This window comes from Scyliorhinus torazame, chromosome 4 (assembly GCF_047496885.1).
Source record: "Scyliorhinus torazame isolate Kashiwa2021f chromosome 4, sScyTor2.1, whole genome shotgun sequence".
NCBI classification, from domain to species: Eukaryota; Metazoa; Chordata; class Chondrichthyes; order Carcharhiniformes; family Scyliorhinidae; genus Scyliorhinus; species Scyliorhinus torazame.
Window position 1 is genome coordinate 12,285,093 of NC_092710.1, and position 14,735 is coordinate 12,299,827.

Below are 14,735 nucleotides of genomic sequence, written 5' to 3' on the forward strand. Positions count from 1 at the left end.
GTGGGAATGGGGATTAGAGCGGGAGAAGGTGGGAATGGGGATTAAAGAGACAGAAGGTGGGAATGGGGATTAGATAGAGAGAAGGCGGGAATGGGGATTAGAGAGGGAGAAGGTGGGAATGGGGATTAACGAGACAGAAGGTGGGAATGGGGATTAGAGAGAGAGAAGGTGGGAATGGGGATTAAAGAGAGAGAAAGCGGGAATGGGGATTAGAGAGAGAGAAGGTGGGAATGGGTATTAGAGAGAGACAAGGTGGGAATGGGGATTATGGAGAGAGAAGGTGGGAATGGGGATTAGAGAGGGACAAGGTGGGAATGGGGATTAAAGAGGGAGAAAGTGGGAATGGGGATTAGACAGAGAGAAGGTGGGAATGGGGATTAGAGAGAGAGAAGGTGGGAATGGAGATTAGAGATAGGGAAGGTGGGAATGGGGATTAGAGAGAGGGAAGGTGGGAATGGGGATTGGATAGACAGAAGGTGGGAATGGGGATTAGAGAGAGGGAAGGTGGGAATGGGGATTAGAGATAGAGAAGATGGGGATTAGCGAGGGAAAAGGTGGGAAAGGGGATTAGAGAGAGTGAAGGTGGGAATAGGGATTAGAGAGAGAACGTGGGAATTGGGATTAGAGAGAGAGAAGGTAGGAATTAGAGAGGGAAACGGTGCGAATGGGGCTTAGAGAGAGCGAGAACGTGTGAATGGGGATTACAGAGAGGGAAGGTGGGAATGGGGTTTTGAGAGAGAAGGTGGGAATGGGGATTAAGGAGAGAGAAGGTGGGAATGGGGATGAGAGCGAGAGAAAATGGGAATGGGGATTAAAGAGACAGACAGTGGGAATGGGAATTAGAGAGAGGGAAGGTGGGACTGGGGTTAGAGAGGGAGAAGGTGGGAAAGTGGATTAAAGAGGGAGAAGGTGGGAATGGGGATTTGGGAGGGAGAAGATGGGAAAGGGGATTAAAGAGGGAGAAGGTGTGAATGGGGATTAGAGAGGGAGAAGGTGGGAATGGGGATTAGAGAGGGAGAAGGTGCGAATGGGGATTAGAGAGAGAAGGTGGGAATGGGGATTAGAGAGGGAGAAGGTGGAAAGGGGGATTAATGAGGGAGAAGTTGGGAATGGGGATTAGAGCGGGAGAAGGTGGGAATGGGGATTAAAGAGACAGAAGGTGGGAATGGGGATTAGATAGAGAGAAGGTGGGAATGGGGATTAGAGAGGGAGAAGGTGGAAAGGGGGATTAATGAGGGAGAAGGTGGGAATGGGGATTAGAGCGGGAGAAGGTGGGAATGGGGATTAAAGAGACAGAAGGTGGGAATGGGGATTAGATAGAGAGAAGGCGGGAATGGGGATTAGAGAGGGAGAAGGTGGGAATGGGGATTAACGAGACAGAAGGTGGGAATGGGGATTAGAGAGAGAGAAGGTGGGAATGGGGATTAAAGAGAGAGAAAGCGGGAATGGGGATTAGAGAGAGAGAAGGTGGGAATGGGTATTAGAGAGAGACAAGGTGGGAATGGGGATTATGGAGAGAGAAGGTGGGAATGGGGATTAGAGAGGGACAAGGTGGGAATGGGGATTAAAGAGGGAGAAAGTGGGAATGGGGATTAGACAGAGAGAAGGTGGGAATGGGGATTAGAGAGAGAGAAGGTGGGAATGGAGATTAGAGATAGGGAAGGTGGGAATGGGGATTAGAGAGAGGGAAGGTGGGAATGGGGATTGGATAGACAGAAGGTGGGAATGGGGATTAGAGAGAGGGAAGGTGGGAATGGGGATTAGAGATAGAGAAGATGGGGATTAGCGAGGGAAAAGGTGGGAAAGGGGATTAGAGAGAGTGAAGGTGGGAATAGGGATTAGAGAGAGAACGTGGGAATTGGGATTAGAGAGAGAGAAGGTAGGAATTAGAGAGGGAAACGGTGCGAATGGGGCTTAGAGAGAGCGAGAACGTGTGAATGGGGATTACAGAGAGGGAAGGTGGGAATGGGGTTTTGAGAGAGAAGGTGGGAATGGGGATTAAGGAGAGAGAAGGTGGGAATGGGGATGAGAGCGAGAGAAAATGGGAATGGGGATTAAAGAGACAGACAGTGGGAATGGGAATTAGAGAGAGGGAAGGTGGGACTGGGGTTAGAGAGGGAGAAGGTGGGAAAGTGGATTAAAGAGGGAGAAGGTGGGAATGGGGATTTGGGAGGGAGAAGATGGGAAAGGGGATTAAAGAGGGAGAAGGTGTGAATGGGGATTAGAGAGGGAGAAGGTGGGAATGGGGATTAGAGAGGGAGAAGGTGCGAATGGGGATTAGAGAGAGAAGGTGGGAATGGGGATTAGAGAGGGAGAAGGTGGAAAGGGGGATTAATGAGGGAGAAGTTGGGAATGGGGATTAGAGCGGGAGAAGGTGGGAATGGGGATTAAAGAGACAGAAGGTGGGAATGGGGATTAGATAGAGAGAAGGCGGGAATGGGGATTAGAGAGGGAGAAGGTGGGAATGGGGATTAACGAGACAGAAGGTGGGAATAGGGATTAGAGAGAGGGAAGGTGGGACTGGGGTTTAAAGAGACAGAAGGTGGGACTGGGGATTAGAGAGGGGGAAGGTGGGAATGGGGATCAAAGTGACAGAAGGTGGGAATGGGGATTAGAGAGGGAGAAGGTGGGAAAAGGGATTAAAGAGAGAGAACATGGGAATGGGGATCAGATAGGGAGAATGTTGGAAAGGGGATTAAAGAGGGAGAAGGTGGGAATTGGGATTAGGGAGGGAGACGGTGGGAATGGGGATTAAAGAGAGGGAAGGTGGGAATGGGGATTAGAGAGAGTGAAGGTGGGAATGGGGATTAGAGAGGGAGAAGGCGGGAATGGGGATTAGAGAGGGAGAAGGTGGGAAAGGGGATTAAAGAGGGAGAAGGTGGGAATGGGGATTAGAGAGGGAGAATGTGGGAAAGGGGATTAAATAGGGAGAAGGTGGGAAAGTGGATTAAAGAGCGAGATGATGGGAATGGGGATTTGATTGAGAGAAGATGGGAATGGGGATTAGAGAGGGACAAGGTGGGAATGGGGATTAAAGAGGGAGAACGTGGTAATGGGGATTAGAGAGGGAGAAGGTGGAATGTGGATTAAAGAGACAGAAGGTGGGAATGGGAAATAGAGAGAGAGAAGGTGGGAATGGGGATTAGAGAGAGAGAAGGTGAGATTGGGGATTAAAGAGAGAGAAGGTGTGAATGGGGATTAGAGAGTGAGAAGGTGGGAATGGGGATTAGAGAGAGAGAAGGTGGGATTGTGGATTAAAGAGAGAGAAGGTGGGAATGGTGATTAAAGAGAGAGAAGGTGGGAATGGGGATTAAAGAGAGGGAAAGTGGGAATGGGGATAAAGAGGGAGAGGTTGGAATGGGGATTAAAGAGAGAGAAGGTGGGAATGGGGATTCGAGAGAGAGAAGGTGGGAATGGGGATTAGAGGGAGGGAATGGGGTTTAAAGAGGGAGAAGGTGGGAATGGGGATTAAAGAAGGAGAAGGTGGGAATGGGGATTAGAGAGTGAGAAGGTGGGAATGGGGATTAGAACGAGGTACGGTGGGAATGGGGATTAAAGAGACAAGGTGGGAATGGGGATTAGAGGGAGAAGGTGGGAAAGGGGATTAAAGAGGGCGATGGTGGGAATGGGGATTAGAGAGAGAGAAAGTGGGAATTGGGATTAAAGAGAGAGAACGTGGGAATGGGGATTAGAGAGGGAGAAGGTGGGAAAGGGGATTAAATAGGGAGAAGGTGGGAAAGGGGATTAAAGAGCGAGAAGATGGGAATGGTGATTAGAGAGGGAGAAGGTGGGAATGTGGATTAAAGAGACAGAAGGTGGGAATGGGGATTAGAGAGAGAGAAGGTGGGAATGGGGATTAGAGAGGGACAAGGTGGGAATGTGGATTAAAGAGACAGAAAATGGGGGTGAAGGGGATTAGAGAGAGAAGGTGAGAATGGGGATTAGAGAGGAAGAAGGTGGGAATGGGGATTAAAGAGAAAGAAGGTGGGAATGGGGATTAGAGAGAGAGAAGGTGGGAATGGGGATTAGAGAGAGAGAAGGTGGGATTGGGGATTAAAGAGAGAGAAGGTGGGAATGGTGATTAAAGAGAGAGAAGGTGGGAATGGGGATTAAAGAGAGGGAAGGTGGGAATGGGGTTAAAGTGGGAGAGGTTGGAATGGGGATTAAAGAAAGAGAAGGTGGGAATGGCAATTAAAGAGAGAGAAGGTGGGAATGGGGATTCGAGAGAGAGAAGGTGGGAATGGGAATTAGAGGGAGGGAATGGGGTTTAAAGAGGGAGAAGGTAGGAATGGGTATTAAAGAGGGAGAAGGTGGGAATGGGGATTAGAGAGAGGGAAGGTGGGAATAGGGATTAGAATGAAGGAAGGTGGGAATGGGGATTAAAGAGACAGAAGGTGGGAATGGGGATTAGAGAGGGAGAAGGTGGGAAAGTGGATTAAAGAGGGAGAAGGTGGGAATGGGGATTTGGGAGGGAGAAGATGTGAAAGGGGATTAAAGAGCGAGAAGGTGTGAATGGGGATTAGAGAGGGAGAAGGTGGAAAGGGGGATTAATGAGGGAGAAGGTGGGAATGGGGATTAGAGCGGGAGAAGGTGGGAATGGGGATTAAAGAGACAGAAGGTGGGAATGGGGATTAGATAGAGAGAAGGCGGGAATGGGGATTAGAGAGGGAGAAGGTGGGAATGGGGATTAACGAGACAGAAGGTGGGAATGGGGATTAGAGAGAGAGAAGGTGGGAATGGGGATTAAAGAGAGAGAAAGCGGGAATGGGGATTAGAGAGAGAGAAGGTGGGAATGGGTATTAGAGAGAGAGAAGGTGGGAATGGGGATTATGGAGAGAGAAGGTGGGAATGGGGATTAGAGAGGGACAAGGTGGGCATGGGGATTAAAGAGGGAGAAGGTGGGAATGGGGATTAGACAGAGAGAAGGTGGGAATGGGGATTAGAGAGAGAGAAGGTGGGAATGGAGATTAGAGATAGGGAAGATGGGAATGGGGATTAGAGAGAGGGAAGGTGGGAATGGGGATTGGATAGACAGAAGGTGGGAATGGGGATTAGAGAGAGGGAAGGTGGGAATGGGGATTAGAGATAGAGAAGGTGGGGATTAGCGAGGGAAAAGGTGGGAAAGGGGATTAGAGAGAGTGAAGGTGCGAATGGGGATTAGAGAGAGAACGTGGGAATGGGGATTAGAGAGAGAGAAGGTGGGAATTAGAGAGGGAAACGGTGCGAATGGGGCTTAGAGAGAGCGAGAACGTGTGAATGGGGATTACAGAGAGGGAAGGTGGGAATGGGGTTTAGAGAGAGAAGGTGGGAATGGGGATTAAGGAGAGAGAAGGTGGGAATGGGGATTAGAGCGAGAGAAAATGGGAATGGGGATTAAAGAGACAGACAGTGGGAATGGGAATTAGAGAGAGGGAAGGTGGGACTGGGGTTAGAGAGGGAGAAGGTGGGAAAGTTGATTAAAGAGGGAGAAGGTGGGAATGGGGATTTGGGAGGGAGAAGATGGGAAAGGGGATTAAAGAGGGAGAAGGTGTGAATGGGGATTAGAGAGGGAGAAGGTGGGAATGGGTATTAGAGAGGGAGAAGGTGCGAATGGGGATTAGAGAGAGAAGGTGGGAATGGGGATTAGAGAGGGAGAAGGTGGAAAGGGGGATTAATGAGGGAGAAGGTGGGAATGGGGATTAGAGCGGGAGAAGGTGGGAATGGGGATTAAAGAGACAGAAGGTGGGAATGGGGATTAGATAGAGAGAAGGCGGGAATGGGGATTAGAGAGGGAGAAGGTGGGAATGGGGATTAACGAGACAGAAGGTGTGAATGGGGATTAGAGAGCGAGAAGGTGGGAATGGGGATTAAAGAGAGAGAAGGTGGGAATGGGGATTAGAGAGAGAGAAGGTGGGAATGGGGATTAAAGAGAGAGAAGGTGGGAATGGGGATTATGGAGAGAGAAGGTGGGAATGGGGATTAAAGAGAGAGAAGGTGGGAATGGGGATTAGAGCGAAAGAAGGTGTGAATTGGGATTAAAGAGACAGACGGTGGGAATAGGGATTAGAGAGAGGGAAGGTGGGACTGGGGTTTAAAGAGACAGAAGGAGGGACTGGGGATTAGAGAGGGGGAAGGTGGGAATGGGGATCAAAGTGACAGAAGGTGGGAATGGGGATTAGAGAGGGAGAAGGTGGGAAAAGGGATTAAAGAGAGAGAACATGGGAATGGGGATCAGAGAGGGAGAATGTTGGAAAGGGGATTAAAGAGGGAGAAGGTGGGAATTGGGATTAGGGAGGGAGACGGTGGGAATGGGGATTAAAGAGAGGGAAGGTGGGAATGGGGATTAGAGAGAGCGAAGGTGGGAATGGGGATTAGAGAGGGAGAAGGCGGGAATGGGGATTAGAGAGGGAGAAGGTGGGAAAGGGGATTAAAGAGGGAGAAGGTGGGAATGGGGATTAGAGAGGGAGAATGTGGGAAAGGGGATTAAATAGGGAGAAGGTGGGAAAGTGGATTAAAGAGCGAGATGATGGGAATGGGGATTTGAGAGAGAGAAGATGGGAATGGGGATTAGAGAGGGACAAGGTGGGAATGGGGATTAAAGAGGGAGAACGTGGTAATGGGGCTAAGAGAGGGAGAAGGTGGAATGTGGATTAAAGAGACAGAAGGTGGGAATGGGAAATAGAGAGAGAGAAGGTGGGAATGGGGATTAGAGAGAGAGAAGGTGGGATTGGGGATTAAAGAGAGAGAAGGTGTGAATGGGGATTAGAGAGTGAGAAGGTGGGAATGGGGATTAGAGAGAGAGAAGGTGGGATTGTGGATTAAAGAGAGAGAAGGTGGGAATGGTGATTAAAGAGAGAGAAGGTGGGAATGGGGATTAAAGAGAGGGAAAGTGGGAATGGGGTTAAAGAGGGAGAGGTTGGAATGGGGATTAAAGAAAGTGAAGGTGGGAATGGGGATTAAAGAGAGAGAAGGTGGGAATGGGGATTCGAGAGAGAGAAGGTGGGAATGGGGATTAGAGGGAGGGAATGGGGTTTAAAGAGGGAGAAGGTGGGAATGGGGATTCGAGAGAGAGAAGGTGGGAATGGGGATTAGAACGAGGTAAGGTGGGAATGGGGATTAGAGGGAGAAGGTGGGAAAGGGGATTAAAGAGGACGATGGTGGGAATGGGGATTAGAGAGAGAGAAAGTGGGAATTGGGATTAAAGAGAGAACGTGGGAATGGGGATTAGAGAGGAAGGTGGGAAAGGGGATTAAATAGGGAGAAGGTGGTAAAGGGGATTAAAGAGCGAGAAGATGGGAATGGTGATTAGAGAGGGAGAAGGTGGGAATGTGGATTAAAGAGACAGAAGGTGGGAATGGGGATTAGAGAGAGAGAAGGTGGGAATGGGGATTAGAGAGGGACAAGGTGGGAATGGGGATTAAAGAGGGAGAAGGTGGGAATGGGGATTAGAGAGGGAGACGGTGGAATGTGGATTAGAGAGAGAGAAGGTGGGATTGGGGATTAAAGAGACAGAAGGAGGGACTGGGGATTAGAGAGGGGGAAGGTGGGAATGGGGATTAAAGAGAGGGAAGGTGGGAATGGGGTTAAAGTGGGAGAGGTTGGAATGGGGATTAAAAAAAGAGAAGGTGGGAATGGCAATTAAAGAGAGAGAAGGTGGGAATGGGGATTCGAGAGAGAGAAGGTGGGAATGGGGATTAGAGGGAGGGAATGGGGTTTAAAGAGGGAGAAGGTAGGAATGGGTATTAAAGAGGGAGAAGGTGGGAATGGGGATTAGAGAGAGGGAAGGTGGGAATAGGGATTAGAATGAAGGAAGGTGGGAATGGGGATTAAAGAGACAGAAGGTGGGAATGGGGATTAGAGAGGGAGAAGGTGGGAAAGTGGATTAAAGAGGGAGAAGGTGGGAATGGGGATTTGGGAGGGAGAAGATGGGAAAGGGGATTAAAGAGCGAGAAGGTGTGAATGGGGATTAGAGAGGGAGAAGGTGGGAATAGGGATTAAAGAGACAGAAGGTGGGAATGGGGATTAGAGAGAGAGAAGGTGGGAATGGGGATTAGAGAGGGAGAAGGTGGAAAGGGGGATTAATGAGGGAGAAGGAGGGAATGGGGATTAGAGCGGGAGAAGGTGGGAATGGGGATTAAAGAGACAGAAGGTGGGAATGGGGATTAGATAGAGAGAAGGCGGGAATGGGGATTAGAGAGGGAGAAGGTGGGAATGGGGATTAACGAGACAGAAGGTGGGAATGGGGATTAGAGAGAGAGAAGGTGGGAATGGGGATTAAAGAGAGAGAAAGCGGGAATGGGGATTAGAGAGAGAGAAGGTGGGAATGGGTATTAGAGAGAGAGAAGGTGGGAATGGGGATTATGGAGAGAGAAGGTGGGAATGGGGATTAGAGAGGGACAAGGTGGGAATGGGGATTAAAGAGGGAGAAGGTGGGAATGGGGATTAGACAGAGAGAAGGTGGGAATGGGGATTAGAGAGAGAGAAGGTGGGAATGGGGATTAGAGAGGGACAAGGTGGGAATGGGGATTAAAGAGAGAGAAGGTGGGAATGGGGATTAGAGAGGGAGAAGGTGGAATGTGGATTAAAGAGACAGAAGGTGGGAATGGGGATTAGAGTGAGAGAAGGTGAGAATGGGGATTAGAGAGGGAGAAGGTGGGAATGGGGATTAAAGAGAAAGAAGGTGGGAATGGGGATTAGAGAGAGAGAAGGTGGGAATGGGGATTAGAGAGAGAGAAGGTGGGATTGGGGATTAAAGAGAGAGAAGGTGGGAATGGTGATTAAAGAGAGAGAAGGTGGGAATGGGGATTAAAGAGAGGGAAGGTGGGAATGGGGTTAAAGAGGGAGAGGTTGGAATGGGGATTAAAGAAAGATAAGGTGGGAATGGCAATTAAAGAGAGAGAAGGTGGGAATGGGGATTCGAGAGAGAGAAGTTGGGAATGGGGATTAGAGGGAGGGAATGGGGTTTAAAGAGGGAGAAGGTAGGAATGGGGATTAAAGAGGGAGAAGGTGGGAATGGGGATTAGAGAGAGGGAAGGTGGGAATGGGGATTAGAACGAGGGAAGGTGGGAATGGGGATTAAAGAGACAGAAGGTGGGAATGGGGATTAGAGGGAGAGGTTGGAATGGGGATTAAAGAAAGTGAAGGTGGGAATGGGGATTAAAGAGAGAGAAGGTGGGAATGGGGATTCGAGAGAGAGAAGGTGGGAATGGGGATTAGAGGGAGGGAATGGGGTTTAAAGAGGGAGAAGGTGGGAATGGGGATTAAAGAAGGAGAAGGTGGGAATGGGGATTAGAGAGTGAGAAGGTGGGAATGGGGATTAGAACGAGGTAAGGTGGGAATGGGGATTGAAGAGACAAGGTGGGAATGGGGATTAGAGGGAGAAGGTGGGAAAGGGGATTAAAGAGGACGATGGTGGGAATGGGGATTAGAGAGAGAGAAAGTGGGAATTGGGATTAAACAGAGAACGTGGGAATGGGGATTAGAGAGGGAGAAGGTGGGAAAGGGGATTAAATAGGGAGAAGGTGGGAAAGGGGATTAAAGAGCGAGAAGATGGGAATGGTGATTAGAGAGGGAGAAGGTGGGAATGTGGATTAAAGAGACAGAAGGTGGGAATGGGGATTAGAGAGAGAGAAGGTGGGAATGGGGATTAGAGAGGGACAAGGTGGGAATGGGGATTAAAGAGGGAGAAGGTGGGAATGGGGATTAGAGAGGGAGACGGTGGAATGTGGATTAAAGAGACAGAAGGTGGGAAAGGGGATTAGAGAGAGAAGGTGAGAATGGGGATTAGAGAGGAAGAAGGTGGGAATGGGGATTAAAGAGAAAGAAGGTGGGAATGGGGATTAGAGAGAGAGAAGGTGGGAATGGGGATTAGAGAGAGAGAAGGTGGGATTGGGGATTAAAGAGAGAGAAGGTGGGAATGGTGATAAAAGAGAGAGAAGGTGGGAATGGGGATTAAAGAGAGGGAAGGTGGGAATGGGGTTAAAGTGGGAGAGGTTGGAATGGGGATTAAAAAAAGAGAAGGTGGGAATGGCAATTAAAGAGAGAGAAGGTGGGAATGGGGATTCGAGAGAGAGAAGGTGGGAATGGGGATTAGAGGGAGGGAATGGGGTTTAAAGAGGGAGAAGGTAGGAATGGGTATTAAAGAGGGAGAAGGTGGGAATGGGGATTAGAGAGAGGGAAGGTGGGAATAGGGATTAGAATGAAGGAAGGTGGGAATGGGGATTAAAGAGACAGAAGGTGGGAATGGGGATTAGAGAGGGAGAAGGTGGGAAAGTGGATTAAAGAGGGAGAAGGTGGGAATGGGGATTTGGGAGGGAGAAGATGGGAAAGGGGATTAAAGAGCGAGAAGGTGTGAATGGGGATTAGAGAGGGAGAAGGTGGGAATAGGGATTAAAGAGACAGAAGGTGGGAATGGGGATTAGAGAGAGAGAAGGTGGGAATGGGGATTAGAGAGGGAGAAGGTGGAAAGGGGGATTAATGAGGGAGAAGGAGGGAATGGGGATTAGAGCGGGAGAAGGTGGGAATGGGGATTAAAGAGACAGAAGGTGGGAATGGGGATTAGATAGAGAGAAGGCGGGAATGGGGATTAGAGAGGGAGAAGGTGGGAATGGGGATTAACGAGACAGAAGGTGGGAATGGGGATTAGAGAGAGAGAAGGTGGGAATGGTGATTAAAGAGAGAGAAAGCGGGAATGGGGATTAGAGAGAGAGAAGGTGGGAATGGGTATTAGAGAGAGAGAAGGTGGGAATGGGGATTATGGAGAGAGAAGGTGGGAATGGGGATTAAAGAGACAGAAGGTGGGAATGGGGATTAGAGTGAGAGAAGGTGAGAATGGGGATTAGAGAGGGAGAAGGTGGGAATGGGGATTAAAGAGAAAGAAGGTGGGAATGGGGATTAGAGAGAGAGAAGGTGGGAATGGGGATTAGAGAGAGAGAAGGTGGGATTGGGGATTAAAGAGAGAGAAGGTGGGAATGGTGATTAAAGAGAGAGAAGGTGGGAATGGGGATTAAAGAGAGGGAAGGTGGGAATGGGGTTAAAGAGGGAGAGGTTGGAATGGGGATTAAAGAAAGATAAGGTGGGAATGGCAATTAAAGAGAGAGAAGGTGGGAATGGGGATTCGAGAGAGAGAAGTTGGGAATGGGGATTAGAGGGAGGGAATGGGGTTTAAAGAGGGAGAAGGTAGGAATGGGGATTAAAGAGGGAGAAGGTGGGAATGGGGATTAGAGAGAGGGAAGGTGGGAATGGGGATTAGAACGAGGGAAGGTGGGAATGGGGATTAAAGAGACAGAAGGTGGGAATGGGGATTAGAGGGAGAAGGTGGGAAAGGGGATTAAAGAGGGCGATGTTGGGAATTGGGTTTAGAGAGAGAGAAGGTGGGAATGGGGATTAAAGAGAGAGAATGTGGGAATGGGGATTAGAGAGGGAGAATGTGGGAATGGGGATTAAAGAGGGAGATGGTGGGAATGGGGATTAGAGAGGGAGAAGGTGGGAATGGGGATTAGAGAGGGAGAAGTTGTGAATGGGGATTAAAGAGATAGAAGTTGGGAATGGGGATTAGAGAGACAGAAGGTGGGAATGGGGATTAGAGGGAGAAGGTGGGAAAGGGGATTAAATAGGGCGATGGTGGGAATGGGGATTAGAGAGGGAGAAAGTGGGAAAGGGGATTAAAGAGGGAGATGGTGGGAATGGTGATTAGAGAGAGGGATGGTGGGAATGGGGATTAAAGAGACAGAAGGTGGGAATGGGGATTAGATAGAGAGAAGGCGGGAATGGGGATTAGAGAGAGAGAAGGTGGGAATGGGGATTAAAGAGACAGAAGGTGGGAATGGGGATTAGAGGGAGAAGGTGGGAAAGGGGATTAAATAGGGCGATGGTGGGAATGGGGATTAAAGAGGGAGAAAGTGGGAAAGGGGATTAAAGAGGGCGATGGTGGGAATGGTGATTAGAGAGAGGGAAGGTGGGACTGGGGATTAGAGAGGGAGAGGGAGAAGGGGCAGCACGGTAGCCTTGTGGATAGCACAATTGCTTCTCAGTTCCAGGGCCCAGGTTCGATTCCGGCTTGGGTCACTGTCTGTGCGGAGTCTGCAAATCCTCCCCGTGTGTGCGTGGGTTTCCTCCGGGTGCTCCGGTTTCCTCCCACAGTCCAAGGATGTGCAGGTTAGGTGGATTGGCCATGATAAATTGCCCTTAGTGTCCAAAATTGCCCTTCGTGTTGGGTGGGGTTACTGGGTTATGGGGATAGGGTGGCGTTGTGACCTTGGGTGTGGTTCTATTTCCAAGAGCCGGTGTAGACACGATGGGCCGAATGGCCTCCTGCACTGTAAATTTATGAAAAGGTGGGAATGGGGATTAGAGAGGGAGAAGGTGGGAATGGGGATTAGAGAGAGTGAAGGTGGGATTGGGGAATAGAGAGAGAGAAGGTGGGTATTTGAGAGGGAAATGGTGCGAATGGGGATTAGAGAGAGAGAGAACGTGTGAATGGGGATTAGAGAGAGGGAAGGTGGGAATGGGGATTAGAGAGAGAAGGTGGGAATGGGGATTAAAGAAGGAGAAGGTGGGAATGGGGATTAGAGAGAGGGATGGTGGGAATGGGGATTAGAACGAGGGAAGGTGGGAATGGGGATTAAAGAGACAAGGTGGGAATGGGGATTAGAGGGAGAAGGTGGGAAAGGGGATTCAAGAGGGCGATGGTGGGAATGGGGATTAGAGAGAGAGAAGGTGGGAATGGGGATTAAAGAGAGAGAAGGTGGGAATGGTGATTAGAGAGGGAGAAGGTGGGAATATGGATTAAAGAGACAGAAGGTGGGAATGGGGATTAGAGAGAGAGAAGGTGGGAATGGGGATTAGAGAGGGACAAGGTGGGAATGGGGATTAAAGAGGGAGAAGGTGGGAATGGGGATTAGAGAGGGAGACGGTGGAATGTGGATTAAAGAGACAGAAGGTGGGAATGGGGATTAAAGAGAGAGAAGGTGAGAATGGGAATTAGAGAGGGAGAAGGTGGGAATGGGGATTAAAGAGAAATAAGGTGGGAATGGGGATTAGAGAGAGAGAAGGTGGGAATGGGGATTAGAGAGAGAGAAGGTGGGAATGGGGATTAAAGAGAGGGAAGGTGGGAATGGGGTTAAAGAGGGAGATGTTGGAATGGGGATTAAAGAAAGAGAAGGTGGGAATGGGGATTAAAGAGAGAGAAGGTGGGAATGGAGATTCGAGAGAGAGAAGGTGGGAATGGGGATTAGAGGGAGGGAATGGGGGAATGGGGATTAGAGAGGGAGAATGTGGGAATGGGGATTAAAGAGGGAGAAGGTGGGAATGGGGATTAGAGAGGGAGAAGGTGGGAATGTGGATTAAAGAGACAGAAGGTGGGAATGGGGATTAGAGAGAGAGAAGGTGGGAATGGGGATTAGAGAGGGAGAAGTTGGGAATGGGCATTAAAGAGATAGAAGGTGGGAATGGGGATTAGAGAGAGAGAAGGTGGGAATGGGGATTAAAGAGACAGAAGGTGGGAATGGGGATTAGAGGGAGAAGGTGGGAAAGGGGATTAAATAGGGCGATGGTGGGAATGGGGATTAGAGAGGGAGAAAGTGGGAAAGGGGATTAAAGAGGGAGAAGGTGGGAATGGTGATTAGAGAGAGGGAAGGTGGGACTGGGGATTAGAGAGAGAGGGAGAAGGGGCAGCACGGTAGCCTTGTGGATAGCACAATTGCTTCTCAGTTCCAGGGCCCAGGTTCGATTCCGGCTTGGGTCACTGTCTGTGCGGAGTCTGCAAATCCTCCCCGTGTGTGCGTGGGTTTCCTCCGGGTGCTCCGGTTTCCTCCCACAGTCCAAGGATGTGCAGGTTAGGTGGATTGGCCATGATAAATTGCCCTTAGTGTCCAAAATTGCCCTTAGTGTTGGGTGGGGTTACTGGGTTATGGGGATAGGGTGGCGTTGTGACCTTGGGTGGGGTGCTATTTCCAAGAGCCGGTGCAGACTCGATGGGCCGAATGACCTCCTGCACTGTAAATTTCTGAAAAGGTGGGAATGTGGATTAAAGAGACAGAAGGTGGGAATGGGGATTAAAGAGAGAGAAGGTGAGAATGGGAATTAGAGAGGGAGAAGGTGGGAATGGGGATTAAAGAGAAATAAGGTGGGAATGGGGATTAGAGAGAGAGAAGGTGGGAATGGGGATTAGAGAGAGAGAAGGTGGGAATGGGGATTAAAGAGAGGGAAGGTGGGAATGGGGTTAAAGAGGGAGATGTTGGAATGGGGATTAAAGAAAGAGAAGGTGGGAATGGGGATTAAAGAGAGAGAAGGTGGGAATGGAGATTCGAGAGAGAGAAGGTGGGAATGGGGATTAGAGGGAGGGAATGGGGGAATGGGGATTAGAGAGGGAGAATGTGGGAATGGGGATTAAAGAGGGAGAAGGTGGGAATGGGGATTAGAGAGGGAGAAGGTGGGAATGTGGATTAAAGAGACAGAAGGTGGGAATGGGGATTAGAGAGAGAGAAGGTGGGAATGGGGATTAGAGAGGGAGAAGTTGGGAATGGGCATTAAAGAGATAGAAGGTGGGAATGGGGATTAGAGAGAGAGAAGGTGGGAATGGGGATTAAAGAGACAGAAGGTGGGAATGGGGATTAGAGGGAGAAGGTGGGAAAGGGGATTAAATAGGGCGATGGTGGGAATGGGGATTAGAGAGGGAGAAAGTGGGAAAGGGGATTAAAGAGGGAGAAGGTGGGAATGGTGATTAGAGAGAGGGAAGGTGGGACTGGGGATTAGAG